Source organism: Dermacentor silvarum, chromosome 1 (genome assembly GCF_013339745.2).
Source record: "Dermacentor silvarum isolate Dsil-2018 chromosome 1, BIME_Dsil_1.4, whole genome shotgun sequence".
Lineage (NCBI taxonomy): Eukaryota > Metazoa > Arthropoda > Arachnida > Ixodida > Ixodidae > Dermacentor > Dermacentor silvarum.
In genome coordinates this window covers 299,593,539-299,610,584 of record NC_051154.1, presented here as the reverse complement: position 1 = coordinate 299,610,584, position 17,046 = coordinate 299,593,539, and the positions used below count along the sequence as shown (strand labels likewise).

Sequence of the window (17,046 nt, the reverse complement as noted above, 5' to 3'; positions counted from 1 at the left end):
GAATGCCGGGTGATGGGTAGAATGCCGGGCGAAGGGTGGAATGCCGGGCGATGGGTGGAATGCCGGGCGATGGGTGGAATACCGGGCGATGGGTGGAATGCTGGGTATAACAGTGGGCACATCAGGTCAAATGCAAGTTGCGTAATGAATCGAAGGAGCAGCCATTGCACTTAGGAAGCTCATGATGGGCTATCTTCATGCATTCTTGAGTCTTGCAAAGTGTGCAGTCTGTATCTACATGTGGCCAAGTATGCCGCTACATTTTCATGCCATAAGGAATCAATGTATAGCACCATAATATGTTCTATATCTTCACACTTTATTGAAAAATGCAATAGGTTAAGGCGATTCACGTCTTCCATACTCGCTTGCCCTCGCGCCCGCTTCTGTGAAGAAGCTCCAAAGGTGCTTCGTTACAGAAGCAAGGTGGTGCTCTGGAGGTGGTGCTGGTGGCCCCATCGGATGTTCCCCGATGTACTTCTCCAGGCAGTCTAAAAGAGTGCAATAAATATAGAAATAAATTGTTATTTAAATCATTTGTAGTAATAAGTGAATGTAGGAAATCTGCTGCAAAAGATTCAACAAGTTTCAAATAATACAATGCAGCATATATTACACACAAATATGCTACCCAGCGCACATGGCAGAGCAGATTTATTTTCAGTGAGAATGTATGCACATGCATCACACTGTTTTGTTGAGTCGCATGGGATTTTAGTAGGTGTTTGCCAAAGCTACGCCTCTTCTCATCAGGAGTTTGGCTTTACTGTAAAGTATAGTCAAACAGCAGCTGCATTCGAAGCACCGTCAGGCGGATTTATTGCTTCCGATTTCGCATAATTTGTCTGCTCTTCAACCACCCAAATTTCTCTCAGATTTCGAGAGCCACAACTTGGCTAGACTGTCTCTAACGCAAGGGTGGCTTAACGGGCATGTTGGTAAAGTTTTATCTTTGGTTAGCAGCGCGACGATCTACATGGAAGCGAAGGAAGGGATAGGAAAGAGCGCTGACTTACAATTTTATTGTGCACGTAATCAAGGTTTAAATACCACGCTAAGGCACAAAAGAAAAAACAGAAAGGTAGCACATATTTAGGACTCGGCTTCCAACATACAATATGCAAATCATGTGGTTAAATATTGCACTTCTTTATCGCAGAGTGACAATGAAGGGGCACTGACACAGCGCTCCCCAGATTTGTGAATTTCGAGCGCTTAAATAATTTCTCTGGTATGTTTGTTTTTGTTGCGACTGATAATTTGTGTGCTATCAAATAAGGGTTTGCAACGGTGGTCTCTGCAATGAATATCCAGATGACCAGAAACGGAGTTGAAAACATGATTATTATGCTCCTTTAATTGTTCATTGAGACAGCAACCCATCTGACTAATGTATTCGTGGCCGCAGGAAAGAGGAATGTTGTAAACAACATGTACAGCGCACGTGACAAAGCGGTTATTATGGTTGGTTCTGCAGCAACTTTTTCTTTCTTTAGGATTACAGTTGACCAGCCTGCATAAACATGACAGCTTATGTGGTGCCGAAAACACAACATCGACACCAGCACGCCGACCAACTTCTTGAGACTATGGGACAACGTGTGGATGTAAGGGATGACGGTGACTCTCTTCCTGGAAGTGGCAGAATCTGGGTTGCTAGCTTTTCCTTGCTTTTGCAAGCTTCTGGCTACTGACGCAGCAGACTGCCCGGGTCGCCCGATTGCTCGTCTCCTGGCCTGTCTCCCGAAACTGATTTTCATTAAGCGGTGACAGGACTTTGAAAAGGAATTGGTGAAGCATAGGCAAACGATTTCTTGCTTGATGAGCATTGAATGGGCTGAGTTAAAAGGTAAAAGAGCTTTGCAAGCTCTGGGTTCATACATCCAGCACAGCTGGTTGTTCCTAAAAATGAGTCTGAGGTCTAAAAACCTAATCGAGTCGGCAACTGGCAGCTCATGGGTTAAGACAAATGGATGAAGACACTCTTTAAGCAGCGATAAAGCATCACGGCAGCTAGTTTCGACAGTGTCGGCGTGAGTATCTAAATGAACTAAAGAATTATCTACAAACCTAAAAACATGCCATGAAAGACAGAGGGCGTTTGGAAAGCGCACGGCGGGAAGACGTATCTACAAAGGGGCGGGGTTTGCATCGGTTCATGCATAGCGCCCATGCTGAGTGACATCTTGCTAGCCACTCACGGCTGTGCACTTTCCAAACTCCTTGCGTCTTTCGTGGAAAAAGTTTTTAGGTTTGTAGATGATTTTTTGGTTCTTTTAGATACTGACGCCGACACTGTCGAAACTAGCTGCTGTGATGCTTTATCGCTGTTTAAAGAATGTCTTCATACATTTGTGTTAACCCATGAGCTGCCAGTTGCCGACTCGATTAGGTTTTTAGACCTGACTCATTTTTAGGAACAACCAGCTGTGCTGGATGTATGAACCCAGAGCTTGCAAAGCTCTTTTACCTTTTAACTCAGCCCATTCAAAGCTCAGCAAGGAATCGTTAGCCTATGCTTCACTAATTCCCTTTCAAAGTCTTGTCACCACTTAATGGAAACCAGTTTCGGGAAACAGGCCCGGAGACTTGAGCAATCGGGCGACCCAGGCAGTCTGCTGACGTCAGTAACCGGAAGCTTGCAAAAGCAATAAAAAGCTAGCACCTCATATTCTCCCACGTCCAGGAAGAAAGTCAGCGTCATCCCTTACATCCACACGTCCCATAATATCAAGAAAGTTGGTCGGCGTGCTGGTGACGATGTTGTGTTTTTGGCACCACATAAGCTGTCACGCTTATGCAGGCAGGTCAACTGTAATCCTTAAGAAAGAAAAAAAAATTGCTGCAGAACCAACCATAATAACCGCTTTGTCACGTGCGCTGTAGGTGTTGTTTACAACATTCCTCCTTCATGCGGCCGCGAATACATTGGTCAGACGGGACGCTGTCTCAATGAACGATTAAAGGAGCATAATAATCACGTTTTCAACTCTGTTTCTGGTCATCTTGGTATTCATTGCAGAGACCACCGTTGCAAACCCTTATTTGATAGCGCATAAATTATCAGTCGCAACAAAAACAAACATCCTAGAGAAATTATTGAAGCGCTCGAAATTACCAAATCTGAGGAACGCTGTGTCAGTGCCCCTTCATTGTCACTGTGCGATAAAGAAGTGCAATATTTAACCACATGATTTGCATATCGTATGTTGGAAGCCGAGTCCTGAATACGTGCTACCTTTCTCTTTTTTTCTTTTGTGCCTTAGCGTGGTATTTAAACCTTGGTTATGTGCGCAATGAAATTGTGTTAAGTCAGCACTCTTTCCGATCCCTTTTCTCGCTTCCATGTAGATCGTCACGCTGCTAACCTAAGATGTCTCCAACGAATGCAGGAGACCTGCAAGGTGCTAGTTCTGTCATCTGCTACCGTTAGCCTGTTGCTCGCAGTCTGTATTTCATGCAGTGGGCGAGGAAGCGGCTCATAACTTTAGCATTAGCCAAGTAGGCATAAAATTTTTTGAATGTACAAGCCGTAGTCATGGCTGGTTTCCATGCTTTATTTAGCTGCAATGATGGCAACCAATGTTTTAGTGTTCTTTTGAAACCCCATATAGCTTCCTTGCTAAGCTAGCCTACATCTTCAATGTAAAAAAGCCTAAGGAAGCATCTTAATATACAGAGCAATCTCTTATGCTCGTTTGTTCCTAAAAACCTTTTTAGCAACAAACGGTATTTGCAGCAGACTGTTGATGGCAGTACAAGAGTTACTGGCACTTCATTCATAAAGCAATTGAAACTGCGCAGAAAAACTAGGCGTTACAGCCACACTATGTTGTCGTCCGTTCTAATCCAGGCTGGCCGCGAGTTCTAGAACTATGCATGATGCCTAGCACCTTGATTTTTTTAGGGCACTGATGACAGGCATGAAAATTTATAGGAAGCTGCACACAGGTCAAGCTCAACTATCCATGTCATAGCGTACATGTCAATAATGTGCGAGGTGTTTTCTTTGTGTAGTAATTCTTTCCTCATCTTTATGCTCAAATAAGGCACATGTTGCCAGCTGACTTTCTTGATTGCTTGTCATTGAAACCGATTATAGGGGAAACTGCAGACAGTTTTCGCAAGAAACTAATATCTCGATATTATCCTATGCTGCTTTGACAGTGCATATATACGGCTTAAGAAAAAGACGCATGTATAGGCACTCGCATCATTCTTGCTTTGGCATTTCTTTCCATTGTGTGTACATCAACGTTAACTTATCCAGATAACTTTCAGATATACAGTCAAGTTTCTTATATGAGGTAAATGTTCACTTACTCTTCATAGCAGCCACTTTCTCTGGTGTTGCCAGAAGCTTCCCAGATGCATCAGAGATAGTCCGGCTGGCCGGCCCAGTCGGGCTTCTTTCCCCAGCTTGTGTTGGTGTCCACAGGTGCTGTGCCAGACCTAATGCGCACTTGGCTTCGGAGGTACACTTTAGTATGTAATGCCACTTGTTGAGTGGCATCACAAATCCCACACCAATCTGCACCTGCAACAGATAGAAAGTATATTTTTTTTGACCAGTAATCGTAACCCTAAAACACGCTTGCATAAAACAATATTGTATAGGTTAGGTCCTTTTATTTCTGATAAAATCCCATAATTTCCCATTTCTGCAGCTCGAACAAGCGTTATAATCCGAGATTGTAAGATTATCCGAGATTGTAAGCAGTGTCACACTGAGAACAGAGCACACGTGACCTGAGGGAGCCATGTGTGCCAGTTTCCAAAGGCCAATACCATTATACACTGCACGGCCTCGTTCTGAAGAACACTGGAGAAATGCCTTGAAAGCATGATTACCCTTGCACGGTTGAAAAAGAGTGAATTTCCTTGTGATTTCTGAAATCCACGTGCAGCACTCACTCATCTTCGCAGTTAAATCATCATCATGACTAAACTGGTACAGAGGATGCGCCAAGTCCCGTCACAATTGCAAACTTCAGAACTTGGTGTGCACCCTCCTTTCACTGCGATCGGATTTGACATGTTTGTTTTAACAGTACGGTGCTATTGAGTATGTTCATTATATGTGGACGCAGTTTGAACAGGCATGGTCAGAAAATAATAAATGCAATAAAGTGCGGTCATTTTAAACCAATAATTCGTTAGATCTGCTATTGTTATAAGCGAGAACTGTAGTGCACATGAACGTAAGCTGCAAGAATTTTTTGACATAGCGCTCCAGTAATAGCACAAGTAAAGGCATTTGATAAACCGCTGATAAGCCATCGCTGTTTCTCACTCCTTCACTACACTCGTTACTCGTGCCCTCATACCACACTACAAAGTGCAGCTAAAGCTACGAATTGCATTGCACGGCAGATGTAAGGTTCCTCCATTGTCTGCCCCTAATCACTCTCCCCATTAAGATAGCTTAATGGAACCTTCACAAACGCTTCAGTGTTGCACAATGGACGACCCCCTCCGGCATTCTCAGAACACAAAATTGGCTCTCGTCATGTCGGTTCTGTCCTTCCTCGATGATTGACTGGTCGACAGCTTTCGCTCCTAACGCCGAGGTCACCTGGAGCACCCTGTTGACATCGTGATGCATGGAGGCAGTGCCAGAAAGGCCAGGGGAGCAGTACATGAGTTTTTTTTTTTTTATTTGTGGCATGCCCACAGCACATAGCACTGCCGCATTCACCAGACTATGGTCATGGCATTCTCTACATCATGCGCACATTTCTTTGAAATATCAACTGTCAGATGTTATGTTTAGGGGCCCTTTAAGAAATTTTTTTCATTTATATCAAGGCCGTCATATTCACCAAGGCTTTCTAAATAAACCTTCAGTTTAGACAGCAACAATTTTGTGTTGTTTCCTTAGTCCTTGATTTTCTGTGCTGTCCACAATGCATCATTTCCAATCAAAGTCTTTGTGTATCACTGTTCGAACACCATATTGTTTTTTTGATAAGCTGACCTGCAATACATCTTCAATGTAAAGTAGCCTAAGGAAGTGTCTCAAAATAAAACAAAGCAATCTGTTATGCTCGTTTATTTCTAATAAACATATTCTTGCAGCAAATGGAAATTGTGGGAGACTGTTTGTGGGTGCTAAAAAAAGAGTTACTGGCAGTTAGATTTACAAAGAAATTGAAATTGCACAGAAAGGAAAAGGCTAGCTACAGTCACACTGTGTAGTCATCTGCTCTAATCCAAGCTGGAGGCGAGTGCTGAAACTTTGTATGATGCCTCAGTGCCTTGCTTTTTTTTTGGCGTCGACAACAGGCATAATTTATCACATGCTTGTCACGACAAATACAGATATCCATTTTATAACTGACATGCCACTAATGTGCAAGGTGCTTTCTTTGTGTAGTAATTCTTTCTTCATTTCTATTCTCAAATAAAATGAAAACGCTGCAAGTAAGCCAATAGTACTGATAGGACACATGTCACAAATTTCAATAAGACAGGTGTGCTTAGAAATCGCATGGCTCTGAATGTTGCAGATTATAACAAATAGATCACCACCGTCACCACATTGGAAAGACAGTGGTTTAAATAGCTTCTTTTCAGACCACACAATTTGCCAAGCTGTGTCAGAACCAAATTAATTTTACTCAGAAACATTTTTTCAAGAGCATTAGGATGAATGCCGCAGCATGGAAAACTATGATCGAACATGTCAAGTCTGCATTACACTTTTCAAGGAACATAAGGTGCTGAAAATCTCACTTGTCTCTAAGACAATAAACAGTAGGCACTAGCATCAATCATTGTTTGGCATTTCTTTTTGCTGTGTCAACGCTACTCATCCAGATAACTTTCTGATATACAGTAGTGAATGTAAATCAATCAGGTAGGTAAAATTCAGGTAACTGTTCACTTACTCTTCACAGCAGCCACTTTCTCCGGTGTTGCCGCAAGCTTTCTGGTTGAATCCAAACTGTGCGCCAGGCCTGCCCAGTCAGGCGTCTTTCCCCAGCTTCTGCTGGTGTCCACAGGCCCACATCTATTGCACACTTGGCATCTGATGTACACTTTAAATATACTGCCACTGTTATAAGGCAGCACAAAGCCTACACCAATCTGCACCTGCAATAGATATGAAGTGTTATTTCTTTGACCGATACTCATAACACTAAAGCACATTTGTATAAAAATATTTTGTAGGTTAGGTCCTTCGATTTCTGAAAAACCCCCAAGCCCTTTTTTGTGCTGATGACAAGTTTCACAGTTCAAACTAACACATTCTCAAGATATAACTGTAACTGCAGAATTATTCACCTAACATACACATTCTCTTGTATAGCTCAATAGCCAACATACACATTCTCTTGTATAGCTCAATAGCTTCGGACATGGAAGCACTTGAAATGCTAGTATAGTGTATACAGGCGAGGTCAACATAAAGCGTATGAACACACCCAGACATATTGCTAACATTCAAGAAGAACTTTTATTTCCCGGTACCCCATCTTGTACCTCGGCTTGTGCGTCAGAGAATACATGTATAAGTGTAATCATTAGTACAACAGCAAACAATTGCAAAAAAAATGCTGACGCTTGCACGGTAATCTCAGCTCATATGCAGGAATTACGATTTTTTTTGACAACACAAAATATTTGCTAATACATACGTGACCAGCCCTGACAATCCACTCATTCTGTTGATTCAACTCACACCCATTTCTACCTAGAATACGGTACTTTCAAAACAGGAACGGCAGCCACATTTTAAGAATTGAAGGAACAACAAACCATTTGGTGCCATTATCTTCACTTTGTTACTGTGCTCACGCAGCCTCATTCGCACATCTGCCTGTTTAGCCTATGTAGCTTCTTCCACAGAATAATCCAATGTGATATATAATGTATGCTCTGCATTCGACAACACTTTACCGTTTTTTTTACATTTTACACTTGTGACATTTCTGGTAAATGCTACCTAGTTTGGTGCAGAATAGACAAAGTTGATGTCTGCTTGCTGTGCTTTTTAAGTTGTGTGAAAGGCTATGATATAGGTCCTGCCGCATCCTTTGTCTTGTTAACGGTGGCACCCCCTGCCATTCAGCACACATCTGCCTCTGCAGTGACTGTTTGAGCAGGCCTTCTGCAACGAGCACCAGGAACTAACTTGGGTAGCCAACCTCGTGAAAGTTTGTCGCCTGCAACCTAAAGGTTGCATTCATTAGTTGCTAGCATGACTTTCTTTTGCACCAAAAATGTAGTCGATTGCAGTGCATGTGTTATATATTCTATTCCATTAAGCTGTAGAAGTTATATAGGCCAAAGGTGCTACATTATGTGAGCACAGTAAAAAAAAAAGACGGACACCAGATAGTGCTTTTTGTGCCTTCATTGCTTCAATGTAGCTGCCATCCCCATTCTGAATGTGCTCTTATTCGATGCTGAAATGGGTCGAGTTGACTCTACAGATTACAGATAAGTGGAGTTTTAGGATTGGTGATCCGTGCATTGGTAAACACTTTAGTACATTGGCAAATAAAAAAAATGAATTCCTTCATATGTGGACAGATGGCACTACAGTTACAACTTTTTATCGATATATACCATCGCTTCGTTTTGATCAGCTTATTGAAACCACACTGACACACTTGTATATGACTTTTGCTATCCAGTGCACCTCTGAACTTCTTTTTTGGTTTTTGCATTTTTCAGAAAACTGGCGCTACTAAACAGTTGAGTGCATGTGCATTTATTACAAGAGCTGCTAAATGGCTAGCGAAGCTAGGGAATGTTAATGACAGAGCGAGACAGCCCAAAAACAATGTAAAAATGGGTATGGTAGCCATTTAGCTGCCCTTTAATAAATGCGCTTGTCGTCCACTGTTTAATAGCACCAGGTTCCTGAAAAATCCCAAAGCGAAACAAATTAATTGTAACAATGTATAGCAACAGCCAAAGATGTGTGCCAGGACGGCATAACTTTGTCTTTAAAAAAGATGTTATTTCAGGTTAAACACTTGTATCTGTAGTGCCTTCTGTGAGCATGCCAGACGATACGGTTGGTTTTCCTCATTGTTTTTGACATTATCATAAGCGGTCAGTGTTTGTTCTAGAAAAGTTGTAATGCGAAAAACCACAATTTAGTTCTCTTGGCATGTGTCAAAGATTACATTAACAAAAACAAATAATATTTGGACTGGCTAGTATAAATTCATGGTACCATGGCACCAAGTTGAACACAATAAGAGGAATATCTTCTTCGTGTGTTCCACTTCTCATGCAAAAAAACAATGAAAGATTGCAGGTGTAGGTGCACAGACATTTTATGCCTCAGAAAGCATCAACTTTCTGTGTGCCTGCCAGTGAAACCTTCATTTATACTACACCTATCAATAGTCTAGCATTTACTTGAGATGCCACCGAATAGTTAAGAGACTGACAATGCCACGGGATAATGTACAGCCATATGTAACACTCAAAGCAACAAAAGCGAAAAACAGTGTGAGCCACACCTACTTCTAGCTTTGCAATAAGTAGCAATTTCATTGACTCTTGGAAAAGCATACATAATATCTACTGTACAGGACAATGAGGCACACATAACAGATGGAAGTTACTGACAAAAGCATAGGCACACTATTTCTTGAGTTTACTCAGTTATAGCATAAATTGAAATGCGAACAGGAATATTGGTTACGCATAATTACATGGATGTGCAACATGTAATCACACTGTAGCTGGTTTCTAAGCATGCAGTAGTCTCAAGTGCATGTTTTGGAGTCTAAACTAGACCGCTGTTACAAGTGCAGCTAAACCTGGAAATGAACCACTTTCAAGTAGTTTCAGAATTGGTTGCATTTGAATTCTTATGGTAGATATATTTTTTACATTCAGTAAGTTTTTCATTCCAAATCAGTACTTGTGCCTGTTCCCCTGTTTCAAGAAAATTTTTAAACTGCGCGACGACAAGACGTGAACAGAAACATTGAAGCTCACACACGTTTCTGTTCACGTTGTGTCTTCTTTGCGCAGTTTAAAAATTTTTGCTGAATCTATGAACTGACTAGCCCAACAACATGCCTTACTTCCCTTGTTTATGCATCACAGTTGCAATTCATTCAGCCCGACCACACGAGATGTCACACTGAAATTCCATAAATCTATTTTACAGCTACGATAATGACAAAATGATTTAACAACAAAGCCTAGACTTACCTACTTATATGTCTCTTCACTCAGGCATAGGTTAGTGCTGCTCACAGATATTAATCACCAACGTCATCTGCAGAGGAAGAAGCTGAAAAAAAACAGGTTTTCTGAAAGTACAGAAATACAGGACAGGCTCTAAAACTATGTCGAGTGACACAACAGTTGCTAGTCAATTTAGAGGTTATTACATACAAAAGCATACAGTTTCACACAGACAACTGTTGCATTCAATAAGAGATGACACTGTGACAAACACAAGGACTATTTTAGCACTTGCGCATTATCTACCAATCAGCTGATAAGTTTATTATGAGCAAATAAAGACTGAAAGGACCCCAACTGATCCCACTAATGAGGTGCACCTACTGACACATTAAAGTAGCTACTCCACACTCTGAGATTTCAGGAAGGAAATGTGTTTCTGAAGTTATTGAGGTGTTACCTGAAGTGTAATAATTGTACAATAAATTTATTTCCATGTGATGTTCTATTCACAGTGACAGTTCAAAAAATCTGCTAAGCCACCTTTGGTATTACGCATGTTGAATTTCTGAAACTTTTCGGAAATTTGCAGTTTTTTTCAGTATTTATGCTTTCCACAGGTCTGTTTACGTCCGACAAAGTAGTACCAGCTACAGCATGCTTGCTCTGAGTGTGGCAGTAGTGATGTGTTATGCCAAGGCAATTCCAGCTGACCTGCCTTGGATTCAAAGCAGTTTAATTCAAAAAACAATTATGGGGGTTTTAAATGTCAAAACCACCATCTGATTATCAGGCACGCCGTAGTGAGGGACTCAGGAATAATTTGGACCACCTGAGGTTCTTTTAACGGGCACCTAAATTTAAGTGCACGGGTGTTTTTTACATTTTCCCCCCACCGAAATGCGGCCGCCTTAGCCGGGATTTGATCCTGCGGCCTCGTGCTTAGCAGCCCAACACTATAGCCACTAAGCAACCACGTCAGGTGGCGGTTTAATTCTAAGCATGCTTGACACATACATAATGCCTAACCACATATATAATGTGCGACAAGTTCTAGATCACACAACTCTGCCCACTTTCTTGCTCCATGCAGGTGAAAATTAAAATTTACGACACCACTATCAGAGGAAGTAGAGCCGGTGCTTTATAATTCCTGACAGTGATATGCAGTCATTATTTCACTCTAAGAACAAGCGAAATGCATGTAAATGGTTTCTTGATGAACCCATCGCCACATAAAGAAAGCAGCAGACGTCTTCCACAATCTACGTAGTGCACCAAATGGCAACTAATAATCTCAAGCTCAGGTGTACCTTCAAGGCATGGGCACACATACAGTGCAGGAAGCTTACTGCCCATTCGAAGCCAACATGTGCCGTATTTTACAAACAGCTTGATGTAAAATATGCAATTGGAACATTATTGCCTCTTCCATATAGACAGTGTTATGAAATGCCTTTGGAACTGTTGCACAGAATCGAAATTTTCACATTCAAACAGTCTCTCTAATAAAAAAAATAAAGCTTGTACAAATCAGTGCATACATTTATTAAGAATGAAATGGCAACTGTTCTACAGTGTTCCGCCGATAACCACTGCAAACCACCACTCAGGCTCGCAAGCCAACATTTTGCCATTGCATTTGTCCCACACTTGTAAAATGAACGGAAAACTACTACGCAAATAGAACGAGAACACAGCTGTGTATTTCAGGCACAGTTTTCTTGCAGTCCTGTACGAACTACCTCGGTTTAACAGCCCTTTTCCGTGCAAAATGAAATCTGGAAAAAACGTAATTAAAGAGAAGCATTTTCTGTAACTGCGTAAATCCGCCGAGGATACTGTAATACGAAGTTCTCTCAATATGCATCAGCTATCAACTTCCGTGTCACGCTGCACATATAATCGTTTAAATCTATTCCTTAAATGCCGATAATTAAAACTGCAACCGTGCACACTCATCACGGCACCGTACAAACAAAATGCGCCGCAATACAAACACTTCTAAATGCAACGTAATTTGTCTTACGGTATCGACTCTTGGTTCGCAGAACACCGCGGTGGCTGCAGATATTTTTTAGTGCTGTAGCTCGGACGTATTCATACCGACGTTTCGGCTTCGTTACGAGTCAATACAGCGTTTAATGCAAACCGCAAATTTAAAATGCACGGTGATCATCTTGCCGGCGGAATATCTTTGCGTCTAATACTGGGAAAATTTTACGAGTGGTAGTGCGCACGTCTTATCTCGCTACCAGCGCGTATTAGTAGCGACTAATCTCTACAAACGTAGTGCGCAAGCAGATTCAACGCCACTGCAACCGCATTCGGTACCACGCTGTTCGATTTCCAGGGAAACTATGCATAGAGCAATGATAACGCGCAACGTAAAAAGGATAGCATGCACGGCTACCTACCTTTGGCATGAAAAACACGCGTCCGTCCGTCTTGTGGCGATGTGCCGCGCTGCCGATTGCCGGGCGTCCGTTGGTCTTGGGGCAATGTGCCGACTTCCCGATGTGCCCGGACTTCAAAGCATTTCTCCTCGCCACAGAGCGCGTTGTCGAGAAGGAACTTCGGCACTGCTTTTACCTGTTGTGCGGAAGCATTTGAAGACGGTATCCTCCAACACTACGAATCACGTCCGTCCGCAAATAAAACAAAGGGATCACTGAGGTTGTGTTGCAGTAGGTTGCTGTTGAATTAGTTCCTCCCGTATGACGCATCATATCCGGCCCAGAAGTTCCTCCTTCGTTAATGAGCGCTATATAAAAGCGACATCACGAGATAGTAAAAGAAAAAGTCACTAAACGACGACTGCATAACACGACGCCATGTCTGTAAACAGCGATAGTGGCGACGCTACGGCCGCGGTGCCTGAACAGGTTTCAGTTTCGATTTCAAAATATCACCTCCTAATTCACTTTTGTGGATGGTGTCAGGAACAGCTCAGAATAATGCTCTAACGCTCAATGTAAAAGCAACGTGATATCTTAGTCTGTCGGTGCACCATGCAATATTGATTGTACACTATGCAATCAGTATTGGAGGGGTGGAGGGGCTATTTTGGTATCCAGGTTCAGTCCGAACTGTAGGCTTTCGGTACTAAATGTTTGTTTATTTGGCGTTTCCTAACGCCAGTTCTCATTCATTTTGCGTAAGTTTTGCTCGAACCTTTCGTCTGTAAAGTAAACGCTTACAGTGAGACTTAAAATCCTCTTTCAACGAGCAAGCGAGCCGCCAGCCTTTCTTGTAGGGTCCGGAATATTTCGCAGCGCCGGTTCGAAAAAGGATTGTGCGCTCACCGCTGCACTCTTCTTGCTCAAATTTTGCAGAATGATCGCATTTTGAGTCTGCTTCATTTATTATAACACTTACCGCAGTTAACTGCCTGGTTTGTAAGAAAAAGAAAATTCAAATTTGCCTTCATTTATGGCGATGCGAGCTGATCCACCGACGAGCTAGCATAAACTTGTTTCGCCGCCTGCCGGAAGCTGCGGAAAGCAGCTGGTTAAGGTGGTTTGCCGCCTGTTGCCCACTTCTAGAACACGCGGCTAACCGGGCTGACCAGCTGCTTTCTGCAGCTGCCGGCAGGCGGCGACGCAACTTTATGTTAGCGCCGTCGCTGGAACAGCTCGCGTTTCCATAAGTGAAGGCAAATTTGCATTTTTTTTCCTTAAAAACCAGGCAGATAACTCCGGTAAGTGTTATACTAAAGGAAGCAGACCCCAAAATACGAACTTTCTGCAAAATATGAGCAAGAAGAGGGCAACGATGAGCGCAAAACCTTTTTTTTTCGGACAAGAAATATTCAGGACCGTCTATGTTGCAGTGGAGCGCGTCTTCTTGATTACCGCAGTTCGGTGTCATTTGCCCAACCTTGTGCTCCTCGATCGAGCAGCCGTAGGTTTGCATACCAATCGCCGCCGCAACTCGACACGATATACGAAGAAACACTATTGCTGTTTCCGTGGGTTGTATACACGCGGTGTATGATCAGGCGCGGTGTTCTGGCGGCGATCCGCTCGATCCCAGAAAACGCATCTCTTTAGCAATGGGGGTAAAGTTCGTGGCAAGACTGTCAGCAGTAGTGATTGCACTTACGGGCAAATTACAGTGCAAAGTACGAGTCCGCCGTAACAGTGACGGTGTTAACCGACGCATGCAAATTATCAACCAATCTGCGTATCGCACTCCCTCCACGTCGCGTCGCTTGCAGCCGTCGCTCGCACGTATATGTGGTTTCACCTGTGGTGTCACCAGCAAAGCAAACGGCTTGAGCGTTATCGATCTCTTTGGCGTTGCTTGTCGACGTCGGGTGCATATCGTGCGACAAGGGTGAATCGTGCCCATTTCCATGACAAGAATGCAGGGGACGCAAACAGCAGCTAGCGGCGTCACGAGTTCATTATTGAAGCTTTTAGCTTCGGCGCTTCGGAATAGTCAATTAGTTGAAATTTTCGTTAACGGGAACAGGGCATTTACACATCTTCCACCAGTTCAGAAGTCATTAAGTTTCTCACTGTCTGTCGTGTTTATTGCGAGAAAGTACCCAGATGCATTAGTAATTAATTTAATGAGAATATCCCAGAGTCATGGAGTCGCAACAATTAGGTGATTTTCTCGAATACAGTATCACTGTATTCGAGAATCTCGTGCGCAGGTTCCAGCAATCAATAGCTTAATTGAAATACGGAAACATATTTTGTTATTACATTCACCGTGATCACTAGAGCAAAAGCTACCAAGCGCATACGTACATATATATACCGGGTGTTCAAAATTAAACTTTAAGGAATTTTTTTAAATGGCCTGCGGCAAGTAGCATAATTCTTATCGCTGAGCTGGGTTGTTCGAAGAGGCGGACATTAGCAGCACGAGAAATCGAAACACATATTCAACTAATTAATAAAAATTGACTAATGAACGTCTTAGTTAATTACTTTACGGCACATATTGCAATTTACGAATTGTAACCAGTGAGTTTGCAAGACACGTCCACTTGAAATGAATTTCCAGGATGACACCAGTTTCAAGATATTTCCCAAACTGTGGGACGAAATATATGGGCGTTCCAGTTACTTTTGTGCTTCCATGTATAAAACAGCATTTTGGTAAAAAAGTAAGTAGAATAACAGTGCATTTTTACAGTGAGTTCGATGGCGCATCTCCAAACTGGTGTCATTCTGGAAATTAATTCCAAGTGGATACGCCTGACAAGCTCACCGGCTACAATTTGTAAATGGCAATATATGTCGTAAAGTAATTCACTAAGAAGTTCATTAGTGAAATTTCGTTAATGATAGTTAACTATGTGTTTCCATTTCTTGTGCTACTAATGCCTGCCTCATCGAGTAACCAAGCTCAATGATAAGAATTATGCTACCTGCCACAGCATATTTTCTAACAATTCCATAAAACATAAAAATGAACACACTGTGTAGCATTTGGGAATATGTAAATATACTTAATCTTGCAAAAAATGCAAGAACGTTCCCAGCTGTTTGGCAGAGAAGGCAGTCATGAAAGAAACTTGACTTTCCTGATACACACTCTTCTCAATCATACGCTAATCAGATTGAGTTTCAAGACCATTCCACAGGCGGTTTCCCTTGAGAAACAACCTAATGTTTATGCAGTAAAGAAAGAGGATGCAAGCACCCTTCGAGTAAGAACCAGGCATCACTCTCAAAATTTGGATGCTGGCAAGAACATTGAGCTTAACATGATGAAGTTCCAAAGAAGGTGTGACTGAACAAGTTCAATCCAACTGATGGTAGAAAATAAACCACTTCCAATGTTGATTTAACTGCTTAAAGTGTAACACCGATACTTGAACAGAAGATTTGAATTTTTTGTGCAAGTATATGTCCGCCTCTTCGAGTAGACTAGATCATGAACTGGAATTGTTCGATTTGCCACAGGCAACCAAAACATTTATATCTTAATCATTATTAACTCCAAACTGGTGTCATCCGGATAATTCGTGGATCCGCCTTGCGAACTCAACGGCTAGAATTTGTAAATTGGAATATTGGACAATCGGCAATTAGTTAGAAACTTAATTAGTGATGTTTTCTTAATTGTATTGTTGATTATGCATTTATTTTTTTTTTTGCAAGTAATGTCCGCCTCTTCCAGTGGACCAGCTCATTAACTAGAATTGTGCTATCTACCACAGGCAACCTTTAAACTTTTCTGAAAGTGTTCGCTGAAACACCTTGTATATAGTCACCCATTGTCCTCCCACCATCCACCCAGTACACCCACCATTCACCCAGCACGCACACCATTCACCCACAATCCAACCAGTACACCCATCATTCACCCATCATTCGCACAGGTCGCCCAGTATGTATTCCACCGTCCACCCAGTACACCCACCATTGATACGAGTCACCCTGTAGGTATTCCACCGTCTACCCAGCATCTACCCAGCACCATCTATATCGCCCACCATCCACCCAGCATACCCACGATAAATTCCATCATGTCCAGCAACTTATCCAGCATGCCCAGCACGTTTCCCGGCATGCCCAGCATAAAACTAATGATGGGCAATGCTTGGATTTTCAATAGGGTGCAATGCAATCTGATCTTGTACGGTGGTGGATTTGGTTTGAGTTTATGCCGGCACTCCTTTCCTGCTGTCTCATTAGGTTGTTGACAGATTTTACAGCTGGGTTGGCAGTCATGATCTTCCTGTCGGGTTTCCATCCCGCATATATAGCAGAAGTTGATAAGGGGTTTCGGGCAGATATCTTGCCGGTGCCCTAGTTCCCCGCAGGCTCTGCAGTATTGCACGGATTTCCTGTATGGTTTCCAGCGGTAGTCACAGTATTTATATAAGATGTTGTATGGGACGTGTGGTCCGTCGAAGTAGAT

At 42.4% G+C, this 17,046-nt stretch overlaps 1 protein-coding gene and 1 long non-coding RNA gene across 3 annotated transcripts in view; one reads left to right on the top strand and one right to left on the bottom strand.

Moving 5' to 3' along the window:
• Positions 1 to 17,046, top strand: part of LOC125942958 (uncharacterized) — a 773,958-nt gene that overhangs the window by 139,506 nt on the left and 617,406 nt on the right. The gene's annotated exons all lie outside the window — the stretch shown is intronic.
• Positions 333 to 10,238, bottom strand: LOC119452988 (uncharacterized). 2 transcript variants are annotated; one of them, XR_005192174.2, is made up of 4 exons: positions 10,186 to 10,238; positions 6,891 to 7,095; positions 4,324 to 4,537; positions 333 to 491 (listed from the first exon to the last, which is right to left on the bottom strand). It is a non-coding gene; the product is annotated as an uncharacterized LOC119452988 (long non-coding RNA). The 2 variants fall into 2 exon arrangements; XR_007464918.1 differs by lacking the exon at positions 10,186 to 10,238 and having other exon boundaries at positions 6,891 to 7,277.